Raw genomic sequence first — 14,190 nt, 5'->3', positions numbered from 1 at the left:
CCATTAACCTTGGACACATGCAGTGTGACAACTGTCAGCCGCAAAACAGGGAAGCCCAGAACCTGCTGCCAGTTCTCCATTGCAACCCATGAAGAAGGTGAGCTTCCCTATATATTATAATTGCAAGGATCTATTTGCATTGCTGCTGCCAATAAGTGAGGGATAACAGGTAGTTAAGCAAGATAATACTTCTATTCTGCTAGTCTAGCAATTGTAACCCTTAAAGGGCACTTTGCTTCATTTCTGCCACCATAAATCATCCAGAGTAAGTAATAACACCAGTTAGCCAGAAATCCAAGGTTCCAGCAGAAGAAAAGGAAAAAGTATGATCAGCTTTTCATTTCTACAGTGGCTCAATTGGGTGCTCACAGAGCTGCCAGGTTTCATGCTGCTCCTGCATTGTTCATCATCCAGTTCTGCATGGGGCTTTTCTCTGCCCCTGGTGAGGCCATAGAGAATTGCTGTTCTCTTTCCTTGCAAAGGAAAAGCTAATATGGCTGAGGGACAGCTTGGAAGCTTTGACTTCAAGCTCTGCTCAGAGCTGTTTCCATGCTGCATAAACAGAGCAGAAGGGCAGGGACAATCACCAGATAATGAGAGCTTGTCCCTGGAAAAAAGATGGAGTAAAAATAATTCCTTGGCTCCATTCCATGTCTTGCTCACATTGTTCATATTTGGGCAGCCTGAGGTGTGCCAAGGCAGCAGAGGCAGACTGCAAGCAGCAGATAAGAAAAGGTTCTTGGGATACAGTGCACTAAAACTGATGGCTTTAATTGTGCTTTCACCATGACTCTTCTAACCTCCAACAGGAGATGCAAGAGCCAGCAACAGGAGCTGGTGTTTGGAGCAATCTTGTGTGCAAGAAGGCAATGGCAGCACAGAACTGGGGGACAGTCCCTGAACTTCTGTGCATCTCCTTTGTGGGCAGGTGCCCAGCAAAAGTGCTGAGCTCACAAGAGGTGAGGAGTTAAAGGTGACCAGCAAAAGCACTGATTTTTCAGGTTATAATTAATAAAGGAGGCAAAGCCTCAAAGAGTGCACTTTCTTTCTGTCCTGCTCCAGGCATTTATGGATATGAGATCCTACCCAAGACTTTTATAGTAAGGGAAACTGAGGCAGAGACACGGAATAACATCTGGCCAAACTGACTCAGCTAGTGACAGGACAGGAGCCAGGGGCTCCTGTATGTGATGAGCAGTGGCTCAGTAAGGCGGCTTCTCCTGCAGTGTGAAAGGCACAATGGGACTTTTTGCCCCTTGGCACACCTCATAGCTCTTCCAGTGAGAAATCCTCTGTGCTTCACTACAGATCCCCAAACCCCTACAAGAAATTATGCTCTCTAAGGCTGTCTCCAGGACAGATACTTTGGCCCATTTCCCTCCTTCAGGCATTCCTCTTTCTTATTAATTGACAGTGGCTGAAGGGTAGAGTTAGCTCTGAGGCTGCGTAGGCATCAATTTTTCATCTGATTATTAATATGCTTGCAGCAGGTGTTGGAAGCTTTCTATTTTAGTGGTCTCAGAGAATAGGAGAGGATATGAGAACCACTTATCTTCCTTTAAACCATTGTTGACAGGGTTAGTAGGACAAGAAAAAAGGATGCAGATAACCCTGTTGTGTATTAGTAATGTGGTATGTTTCTAATTTTGTAACTGTGAAGTCTGTCTCATTGGGGTATCTCTATCTTGTCTGAATTTCTTCCTTTCTCTATTATCTGCACCTTGTCTTTCTTTTAATTGTTCTTCATAGGCTAAATGTGAAAAGCTGCCTTCTGTGAAATGATTTCCCAAGACCTTAAAATGGGAAGCCTGAGTTGTACCTTTGCTAAATCTCGGTGCATCTGACAGTTCAGGATGCATGATGTTGGTACAAAAGCTGTTGACCCTCATCTGGTGTTATCCGCAATAAGGAACTTGCTGGAATGTGGGGAGAGATGAGTCTGCCGAAAGATCTGTTACACTGGGAACATATCAATTGCCAAAATAACCCTGCTTTCAGGTCATCCAACTCCATGCCTGCTCAGGCTGATTTGAAAGGACCAGTGCCATTCTCCAGCCCTTGAGTTTTAGATTCATTTTGTCTTCTGTCAGCAAGAATGTGGTTCAGGATTCTTACCATGACCTGAAGTCTGTTCCTAGTAATTTCAAAAGCAGTTCATGAAGGACATCATTAGTGAAACCCCTTCTTCTCAATGATCATCTCTTGCCTGCCTGCCTAAACAAATCCATAACTGACATCTTCATCGTATAATATGCATTTTAGAAATATCTTTACATGTATATTGGTCATGTATTTTAATTATTTTCTGCTTTAGAAAAGCCTTCATTCAATTAATAGTAGAGCAGAAGTTGTGTGTAATTGGAGTGGATAAGGCATCTACCACAGAGAACTGAGAGCAGGTCTGTGGTATGAACAAATCTTTCAAACAGTCATTAGATCCCAAGTTTTGGCTTTAACAAACTGTCATTATTATCATCCTGATCTGCATGCTTCTAGGAGCCAACACTTGTATAAGTAGCTGCATATGTTTTAATTCTACTTTGACATATGACACTGATTATTGCAGGAAGGTGCTAACAAATCTCGTCATGAATAGCTCAGACCAAAAGAGGGGAGATTTTGACTGGATATAAAGAATAAATTTCTTACAATAAGGGCAGTGAGGTACTGGCACAAGTTGCCTGGAGAGGTGGTGGAGACGCTGGAGGCACTCAAGGTCAGGCTGTGTGGGTCTGAGCAACTTGATCTAGCTATAGATGTCCCTGTTCATTGCAGGGGAGATGGACTAGATGACCTTTAAAGTCCCATCCTACTCAAACCATTCTATGATTCTATGATTCTGTGACTCTACATGGCATCTCCTTCTTCACTTTTATGCTGTTTGTTGGCCATTTCGGTATCCTGTCTTCTTTCATTGGAAAGGGGACACTGAGTTCACCCTGTAGGTGAACAAGCAAATCCCTGTGTCAAAACCTTTTTTCCCTGAGCACTAGAAAACCTCCTGTATGCAAATGACAACCTCCCTGTACATTTTGCTGCCTGGACTCAAACACTTGTGCTTCAGGGATATCTGACAGATCTCAGCACAGAGCTTTGCTCAACAAGTGAAGCTCTGAAGTAGGTCAGCATGGATCAGTGATGCAGAGCTTGTGTATCTATGGCAAATCCTTTAAATGTCTTGCTTTTGTAAGTAAAATTTGTATATATTTAGTATCTACTTTAAAATGTTAGTTCTCTTAGACTGGGGTGGGATTGATGCCTTTAGTTTAAGGCTGCAGGCACAGCCAGTGAATATGCTGTCTTAAGACTACCACACAGAGGCCAGTAAGGAGATGGCTGAAGAGTTTTATTTGCATCATTTCATGAAGAGAATGCTTAGCAGGAAAGGCAGTGACTGGAGAAACAAAGCTGAAAAGTAGATTCTTAATAACCAGCTGAGCCCCTCTCTGGCATCACTTCATGGCAGCAGGATCAAAGGACAGGAGGTAGAGAGAAACACACCAGTTGTATAAATAGGAATGCAGCAAGCACGTAGAAATGTTTTAGGGTGCACCCTGCATGGCAGTGCTTGGATGCTGCTGGAGCTGCACAACAGATACAGTCTGGACATCTCTGTCTCCTAACATCCCAGGTCTACTGTCACATCAGCAGCAAGTAGTGTTCCCTGGCAATGACAGGACCCCTCAACATTGCATTATTGTACATGGCAGGGACAGTAACAACTATGAACAACTTCATTCTAAACAACAGTTTCCCTTTGAATAGGGACTTTGCTTCAGTCTGTATGCTCCAGCTTCAGTACCAAAAAGACATTAAGCTCCTACAGCTATATGTACCCATAACAACCGTGACCAAGACTTCTAAGAAGAAAATATGTCAGCACCTTACATGACTGGAATGCTGTCATGGATGGGCATGTACATTTTAGGAAAGAAAGGCCAGCAAGGCAAAGCAGTGGAGTTGCTCTTTGTTTTAGCGAAATGGAATTGGTAGGAAGGTTCAGTCTCTATTGCCATACCACCACCATTTTCCTCTGATGTCATGGCACAACATAATAAAGTAGGAGGCATTACTTTTGAAGTTGCCCTCATATACACCATACCTTGATCTTGCCAGAATTTAAATTTCCTTTCAAACACTGTAATGGTTTGAAACATAGCACATATAAGTTGGTTTTCACCTTGAAGACATGCGCTTAACTCATTTAAATAAGCTGTCAAATCCATTAAAAATGTTAAATCTGTGAGTCATTTTTAATCTTCATGTTCTGAAACAAATTTTCCTTTTGATTCCATAAATTACTTGCAAATCATAAAATCTTTTTACTCTGTCTTAGGCACTTTATTCCAGAAAAGTAAACTATGTACCCATAATCAGTATCAGTACTTTTAAGGAACTTCTGGAACTGGTTATGATTCAACATCTTGGAATTCATGAAATTCACAGCTTAAATGATGGTTTGCACAGCATTATCCATTTTTAAAGCTTTGGCACGTAAATGTTCTTGATGAACAAGGCATCAATATTTCATCAAACATGAGTTGCTGGCAGCAATTGCATTGTCTTCTATTAATTTTATAAGTCCCTCTTTTTTACCAACCATCACCAATGCACCATCAGTAGCTATACCAGATATGTTGATAAAGGATAAAGAAAATCGCTCCAGTGTTGTTTTTACTGCTTTGTGCAAATCAAAAGATTGCATTTTGTCTTTTAATGGCCAAAAAAGCCATTTCTTCAGGGACATTGTATTTGTTGTCACAGACTCTAACAAAAATGCAAACTGAGCTTTATCTGTAGCATCAATACTTTCATCTATCACCAAAGCATAAAATTTGAAATTAGCAGCTTTACTCTCCAAATTTCTTTCAATAGATTTTCCTATTTCTTCAGTTCACCTGGCTATAGCCTGGTGAGACAAACTGATTTTAGAAAAAAAAAATGAATTTTTTTTATCTGGACAAATTATATGGTCTATGCTTTCTATACCTTGCTTAATGAATTCACCGTCAGTAAATGGTTGTCATTTCTTTCTGGAATGAGGTTTGCTGCCATATGACTAGATGCTATAATTAAGTCTGTTAGATCTTGTTGAGATTACAGGCTTTTTAAAGTTCTGCCATCTCATTATTATGAAAAATTCCATGATAGGTGCTGAACTTTAATGCTGGAAAGAGGATACTGGTAGCCACAGACCTGTCAGTCTCACCTCAGTGCCCAGGAAGGTTATGGAATGGATAATCTCGGGAGCAATCACAGACCAGTTAAAGGTCAACCAGGGGATCAGGTGCAGTCAGAGTGGGTTTACAAACTGTAGATCCTGCCTGACAAATATGATTTCATTCTATGACAAGGTGACCCACTTAGTGGATGAAGGTAAGGCTGTCAGTGTGGTCTACCTGGACTTCAGTAAGGCCTTTGACATTGTCCCCCACAACATTCTTGTGGAGAAGCTGGCTGCCCATGGTTTGGATGGGCATATGGGCACTGATGAAGCACTGGCTGGATGGCTGGGCCCAATAAGTTGTGGTCAATAGAGTTGAATCCAGTTGGTGGCTGGTCATGAGAGATGTCACCCAGGGCTTGATACTGGGCCACTTCTGGTGGTTGAATCATAGTCCCTGAATGTGTTTAAAAACCATTTGGATGTGGTGCTTAGAGACAGGGTAGCATGGTTAGGTCATGGTTGGACTCAATGATCTTTAAGGTCTTTTTCCAACCTGAGCGATTCTATGATTCTATGAATTTGGCAGCATGTTTTTGATACAGTGTCTTTTCAAATCACGATCTTTGAGAACTGACATGATTTGCATACCAGTTAAGCATAGTGTCATATTGTTTGTCTCAACAATAACAAAAATAAATAAATAAATAAATGAATAAATAAAAATTGTTCATTTTTCACTGAATTCTCTTTTAGACCAGAGAAACTGAGTTCAGACTTCTCAACAGAGAAGTTAAATTACATACAGAGAAGAAAGATTGCAAAGCTTTACCTTGAGCGTATGTTGGTGCAGTTGGCCCCATGTGATAAAACTTGCTGAGAAATTCCCATGAGAGATTGGTTATTGGTCCATAGAAATAGTCATGAAGTTAGTTAGTCCTGCACTACTTAATTTGGCTGCTTCTATTGTAAGGCTGTGAGAGTGAAAGTGCAATTAAGTAGGGAGACAGTCCTCAAAAGAGCTTTTTAGAAAACCTTTCCTCTGTTGAAGAGAGTGGAAGTTTCCCAGTTTAATGGAAGAGGGTGTTACAAAACGGTTCTTGTGAAACACTGTTGTACCAGATCTTGGGAATTGAAATAATTATCATTGCAATGTAATATGTTTAGAGAACACTCTGATGAAGTAAAAGGATTTGAATTCTGGGTGTTGTAATGCAGCCATAAATTCCCTGGTTATACTGTGAGCATGTGCACATAAAGGATCTGATACTGTTTAATCACCACAGGGAACCCACCTCGAGGGATTGGTGTTTAGAGCACAAGTATCCCATTAATACATGGTAATCTGGCTGTGTCTTGAGCATCACAGAGGGACAGGTTGGTCAGGATCACCAAGATCCGGGACTGAGTTCACAAGGAGCTTCTAAAATGAGTCAATGAAGGACAAAATTCACATTTTTCACTCCAGTCCTTCTTATCCCAATAAAGCCAACAGCAAAGTTTCTATTAGCTTCAAAAAATGGTGAACTCTATTCAGGAGGTATAGATAGGATTAAGGAAATCCCACGTAGCCTGATCTACCCCAAGGATTTGATATTGTTATTTGCAATATAGCAGACATGGCATATTTGTTAGTCCAACAGCTTTAAGGAGTACATGATGCAGCTTCTCAGCCTACACTAAGCAAAAATCCTGTGCTGGTGAATAATAAAGAGCCAAAGTTGCCCTGGGGATAACAGCTCTCTTTTCCTTGCCCAGCACACCATTTCAGAGATCCTGGAATTCCTTCAGACTGAGAGAAATTAAAGCAGGAGAATTGAAATATGCCTCTGTAAGGCTCCGAGACAAGAAACGTTTTTTGCTGGCTTGTATTTTTTTCATCCTCTGTGGCTGTTTCAAAAATATCTTTAAATATTAAAGGCAACAATATTTATTTTACTGAAATAATGTGTGTGGCAGCATGAGATTTTCCCTATGTGTGTTTAGAACAAAGAGCAGTTTGAAGTCTCATATATAAAAGTATTTTCAAACTTGATAAACAAAGAATACAGGAGATTTTTAATAATATAACTTCCCCTTTTCTTCAGGGATGCTGACATGAGAACCTCCCTGTGGCCTAAATTGGGCACATCTCCAGACATTGGGTGGGTGAAAAACGAGCCCACTATAACTGTTCAAATCTGCCTCAGATCTGTACTACTGATCCACCACTTTGTCTCCAGAAGTTATCTGAACTAAAATAGTGCAATACAAGTGGCATAAGATCTGCATGATTCACAAAATACAAATCACCTGATACTGTCACAAGTCTTATTCTGATCTCTACTAAGTCTGGGTTTAAATTCATTACTTAGGTGAAGATGTCTTTATGGAGAGGCTGAGAGCTTCCTTTCACAAATAGCCAAAATATTAAATCCATGTTTTAATTTCAGGTGCTAGATGGTAACCCAGGTGTGATATTCAAATTCAGACCAGGTCCTGATTATAAGTAGTGTTGAACTCCCAATTAACTCAATGTATTTCACAATCCAGCAGTATGGATTAGCACTAAAAATCAAGTTCACGCAGGCTGTATATAAATAAACAAGCACTTCCAGGGTGTGACAATGGGTAAATACAATAACAAATTTAATGGAAGAACACTATTTGCTCCTTTGCTTCTATATGGCTATGACTGTCCTTACTGATGCAACAAATAAGTTATAAAAATTTTGAATTCAGAATATTTTTCCCCAACCCAAAACTTCTCCTCTGGAAGTGCTTCACCACCTATTCCCAAAGAACTTTATTTGATCTGTCCTATAACCTTCCCTAACACCAAAGTCAGGCTGACAGTCTTGTAGTTCCCACTTCCTCCTTACTACCCTTCTTGTAGATGAGAGTCACACTGGCAACCTCCAACCCTCTGTGACCTCTCCAGTTGGCCAGGAATGCTGATAGATGGTAGAAAGTGACTTGGTTATCACCTATGCCAGATCCCTCAGCATCCTCAGATGGATCCCATCTGGTCACATGGGGTTTGTGGCAGTCCAGGTGGAGTATCAGGTATCTAATCATGGGATGTTTATTCTGTTCCCCATTTCAGACTTCCAGGTCAGAAGGTAGAGTACCCATAGGATAACTGGTCTGATAATTTCACCTGTAACTACTAAACTCTTTGGCTAGTTTTATCCTCCCTTCACACAGACAAAATAATAAGTTCAATACTCTGCTGTCTGAGTCTTCATAGACCAATATACTCTGAGCCTAGAACTCCAGTGCCGTGTTTAGACCCACTAAACTGGGGCTATCAGGATTCTGTCTCCAGAGGACATGCTGGTAAGTGGGGCAGGAAAGGGATGATGAAGCAGAGGGGAGTTTTTCCTGCTGTTTGTTTGCCCTTTAGTCAGCCAAGGGAATTTCTGCTCATACATTACAGCTGCTGAAGTCAGACAGGAACATGTTCCCTTTCAGGACTACAAAGATGCAGATCTGATGCAGACTTCTACCCTAGGGTAAAATAGAAGTGGTTTCTGTTGACAGAAAGTAGCTATAAACAGGAGTATGGGTAGATAAAATACATGGTGAGGAATGTGCACAGCCCACCTGTAGAACACCTCCATCCCTGGAGGTGTTCAAGGCCAGGCTGGATGGGCCTCTGTGCAGCCTGATCTGGCAGTTGGCCACCCTGCCAAGGCAGGGTTTGAGTTTGATGGTCTTTAACGTCCCATCCAACCTAAGCCATTCTATGATTCAAAGATTCTATATATATTTGAGACAAAAGATCCTGAGGTAGCAAGGAGGGCTTAAAGACATCAGTGAGATATTACAGGACACAAAGCTTCTGTGCATCAACAGACCTGAGGGAACTGTCTCTGCAAGTACTTCTGAGTCTAAATCTGAGTTAATTTAAGTTACATCAGATCTCTTTCTTTCAAATAATCAAAATGATTCAAATAACTTCACACTTGCTATAGGCAAGAAGCTTGTGCACAGACTGTTGCCATGGAAATCTGCTCACGCAGTTTAGCACAAAGGAAATATCACTACTGTTTCATTAATTACTGTATTAAAGGAAAATGCCATCCAAGATCAATGCCTGCTATGCTAGGTGCTGTACAAATATGCTCTGAGAAATACTTTTTCCCCAAAAGCGTGTGACTGAAAGAATTTCTTTTCAGAAAAAAAAAAAAAAATTAATTTACAAAGTTAAGAACTGAACCAGAGTCATAGAAACCAAAGCCAGCTCATTGCTTCCAGAACATCTAAGTTATCAAAAAGGAAGTCCAAGTCTGGAGACCCATGGGGACTCCAATAACACTTATGTGGGTAATAACGGGCTTCCAACTTGCATCTGAAATTTGAGCAACTCACTGGGTTTCTGAGTTTTTTGTACAGATCTGAGCTCTGTAAATCCACTAGCAAGCACAAGCTAATAATCAGCCATTTTCCTGTAATGGCACTTCATATGTCAGCCTCCATTCATTTTCTTCTCCTTGTTACCCAGGAGGTAATGCCACAGCTCTTCACAGCAGAGATGCACCCTGATACACAGAGCCTCTCAAAACAAGGCACAAAATTGAAGTTGGTGGAGTGTAATGAGTGGCATTTTCATGGTATAATGGATTTCAGCCATTATCTTAATAATCGCAGAGCTGTCATGTTGATCAAGGAATGACAGGCTGAATTCAAATGAGTGCTTGCACTCCATTGATTTTGCCGATGATGCTTTCCCACTTGTGGCACATAATTATGTTTCACATAAAGTTGGCATTTTGCAGTCATCCATAAGGCATGGTGTAACTTTGCCACAAAACTGTTTGGTTTTTTCCCCCCACAATTTATAAATAAATAATTTTCCCTGAGCCAGGTCCCTCCTGTAACACTTCTCAAGGCTAGTCCACAAAAAGCAGTGGTGTGAAATCATAGAATCACAGTATCACAAGGTTGGAAAGGACCTACAAAATCATCTTGAAAGGAAATCTCAGTGAGATTTTGTTGAAGTTAAAAAATCCAGAACCAATCCATTCTACTATCATAGCCTTCAGTTATTCTCCTCCTGTTTAGACAAGGCATCACTATGTAAGTGCACATGTATCTTTCTTCTGGTTTTTACAGCTCCACACCCATGGTATGTCTTCTTTCATCTTCTCCTTGATACTTACCCATTAAATTCAACTTTGTAGTGGGTTTCTCTTGATAGCCAGCTGGATGAGGTCCTCAGGGCTTTGGGGAAATCTATATGAATTTTTAAAATTATTTGGGGGGAAAAAAAAAAAAGAGAAAAAATAAAATTAACTCACTGTGGATGTCTATTTTTAACTCAATAGCACCTTCTTCAATGGATGTAAATGTTAATTCATAAGATTCTTCTTGTAAATGGAGGAGCTTGCACTAATAAAAGAAAAGACAAAGAAACGGTAGAACAAAAATTGTACTGGGATGAAATATCTCTGTAACACTAAGAATAATTAAATCCATGATTCGGTCATGCCACAGCTAGACAAGAACTTCTCAGAATAAAGAGCAGAATATCTTAATGTTTAGAAGTTTATCCTATGGAAGCAAGACAATTAGAATCATAGGATCATTAAGGTTGGAAAAGATCTCTAAGATCATCTGGTCCAATTATTAGCTCATCATCATACTGCCCACTAAATCATGTCCCTCTCTGCTACATCTAACCTTTTCTTGAACACATCCAGAAACAGATTCCACCACCTCCCTGGGCAGTCTGTTCCAATGCATTACCACACTTTTTGAGAATTTCTAATACCAACCTGGCACAACTTAAGTCCATTACCTCTCATAGGACCAGGTAAAAGGGATACCATAGGAACTTAGGGAACTCTATTCTGTTTTTGCTACTTATCAAAGTGTGATTTACATTGAGATGCACATAAAAAAGATGTTTAAATGTAGGGTCTTGCAAGTGTGCTAGTGTTTAAACACTATAAAACTGGAAAGAATAGGGTCTGCTTCAGGCAAAGATACAATACCTATACTGCCTGTGGCAGAGGAGTTGGAACTTGATCCTTGGGGTCCTTTCCAATCCAAGCTATTTTATGTACCTATTGTCATTTGAGACATCTTAAAGTATATGAACAATGGAGTAGAGCTGATGGAGACAACAAAGTATCTGCAGGAGGACTCTTTGCTGCTAGAGTTGGGAGATTCTCTGTAATATCTCAAACCAACCAGTTTGCCACAGTTCATGAGGTAGGAGGTGCTGGAGAGCTCTACTCCACCAAAAGAAGCAACAGTTCTGCTATTTTAAAGGAATATTCAAAGCTTTCAATCAAATCTTTATTTGAAAAGCACTTGCATGCCATCAGCAGGGAAAATAAGGGTGGCACTGGCTTTTTTTATTACTTTTTGTTCCTGAGGTTTAAACAGGAAAAAAAAGACAAACAGCTTTTTTGGTTGTATGAGGCACAAAGATAACATAACTATAGGGAAATATATTCCTGAAATATCATTAGAAAAATGAAATTACAGGGGGAAAAAATTGACAAAAACATGTATTTATATGCACATACACACATTCATGTGCAGACACAAATGTACGTGCTAATACTTAACTTTTTTTACCTAAAAGACCAAAAAAAATCTACAGGCAGCAATTGCTAGAAGACACTATGAATAGGCATTGTTTATAATAAGGATGTGAATTCTGTCATATGATATTACTGGATTTATCCGAGGGTGAAAATTAGAGCAGCATATATTCCCAGCTTTCGTGTTTTCAAGAAAAAAAAACATAGGCAGAAAATATCATTTCACAGAATCACAGGGATAAAATTACAAAAGCTAAGTAAGGAGGGAGGAATAAATAAGGAGAGAGAAGGCTAAAAAATAAACGGGTAGCCATCTGCAGTATTGCTGCCCCCTAAATGTGGAGCTGGTATCATAAACATGGCAAACTTTTCCTGCTGTTGTGATCAACTGGATCTGGAAAGAACTGGGTCTATAGCCATAACCATGCTGTACCTCCCTGCTCAGATGGGGGAAGCTGAGAGGAGGTTTTCACAATTCTGCAGGTGCCTGGATAAGGCAATAAAAACATCCATTTTCAAAACAGGCAAGAAGGAGTATGTAGGGAACTACAAGAGGATCAACCTTGCTGTATTTCCTGACGGGTTTACAGAGCAAAGACTTATAGAATGTTTCCAGGCTCTTAAAGGGCAAGAAGGTGATCACTTGACCTGTGAGTAGAGTGTGAGAAAATTGGATTTGTTCAGCCTGGGAAAATGAAAGCTTCAAAGGAGCCAAATAGCAGCCTATCAACAACCATGGGGAGGTCATCAAGAAGACACAGACAAATTCTTTACTGTAGTACATGGAGGGAAAGTGAGAGAAATTAGTCATAAACTGAAAAGAGATGTTCTGATTGGATATAATGAAAAAGATATATATATAATACACCAAGGATAATTAAATAGTAGAGCAATAGAGAGGTACTGAAATTGATTTTATTTCAGATAATTAGATATAGCACAACCCTAGGCCTACCAGATAATGGGTGATATTAGTGTGTGTAGCTAGCAGACTGGCAAGGTGATTTATCTCCACTGTACACACATGTGGAATCTGTGGTCCAGATTTGGGCTCTTTACGCTTAATATAAAAAAGAAACTGATAAACCAGAGAGGGTTCAGAGAGGCTCAGTATGATATCTGAGTGGTAGAGCACAAGACATGCAAGCTGAACATATAGCTGGGCTTCTCCAGTCTGGATATTAGGGGAAGAAGGGGATTCAGTAGCTGTCTTCAACTATGTAAAGTGTGACTGTAGAGAGAACTGAGGCAGACTTTTTGTGGAGGCGTACAGTCGAAGTACAATAGGCAACAATCTTTAGGGAGAGTAGATCTTGAACTGCTCAAGATATTTTCTCTGGTGATCTCCCAACATTTTCTTCACATCGTTTTCCTCACTCCTTTCCTCACTCCTTTCAGCCTATAAGATGTACTGAAGATGTGTTTAGGGAGGATACAATGTCAGTAAAGCATTTAGGCTGAGGGGAAAGCAATACTGACTGTTTCATACAGTCATTGTCTCCAGAGACAATGCTGCATCTCTCCAGGCAACCTGTTGCAGATGATGATTCTGTTTAACTCATGTTCCTATGTGGCAGCCCAGAAAAAAATAAATCCAGTCAAAAACAAAAAACAAAACAAAACAAAACAAAAAAAACTACTTTTGTTACATCAAACACTTCAACTGATCATGAGAGTCCATCTAATTTCTAACTATTTTGTATCTTTCTTTAAGACCCACATTAAAATTAGGATTCTGCAAATCTCAATACTTGGCCCTGTTTTATTAGTGATGGGGCTCTATGTTCCCATCTGAATGGACTGACTTTAGTGTAAGTACGTCCAATACAGTGAGATCACTTGGGAGACTAAGACATTATGTCCTAATGTCTCTCATTCCTCAGGACCCCTTGGCAGTCATTCCCAATATGTCATGTTGAATGAAACAAATCTAGTTCTAGGATAAATAGAAACATGTTTGCTTTGGCCCTGCTGCCTGGATATTTTCCCAAAGGTTTTGCTCAGTTTGAAGTAGCTGCCCTTGCCTTCTGCCTCTACGGTAATTTAACGAGATGTCAACAGACCTTGGCAGATTCACACACATTGCATGGTGCCAGAAGAACAGACCTGCCTCAGAATAATTGTTCCTGATAGGCTATTGACTTTGATTAGGAAATGCACATTAGCATCTTCATTCATTTAGGCCTCACTTGTAGAAGGTAGCCTCCTTAAGTGTTCTATCGTCTAGAATATTAAATCAGGAATTAAAAATGACAGGACGGACAATTTGGCAGCAAGTGTTTAATTAGGTAATAAATTAAAGCCCCTGAGAGCACAAGGATCTGTGGCATCTCTCTCTTTTTGGATATGAATCATATTGTTTGTCCAATGTACAACACTCCCTTATGATGGACTACAGATGGAGAGACACGCCCTTTGCTGATAGAAGTCCACACTCTTTTCTGCTGGTTTTTGCAAAGCCACAATGACAGGGGGAAAACAGAGTTATTA

The sequence above is a fragment of the Coturnix japonica genome, chromosome 2, assembly GCF_001577835.2.
Source record: "Coturnix japonica isolate 7356 chromosome 2, Coturnix japonica 2.1, whole genome shotgun sequence".
In the NCBI taxonomy this organism is placed as follows: domain Eukaryota; kingdom Metazoa; phylum Chordata; class Aves; order Galliformes; family Phasianidae; genus Coturnix; species Coturnix japonica.
The sequence above is the reverse complement of the archived record's forward strand: the minus strand, read 5'-3'. Positions refer to the sequence as shown.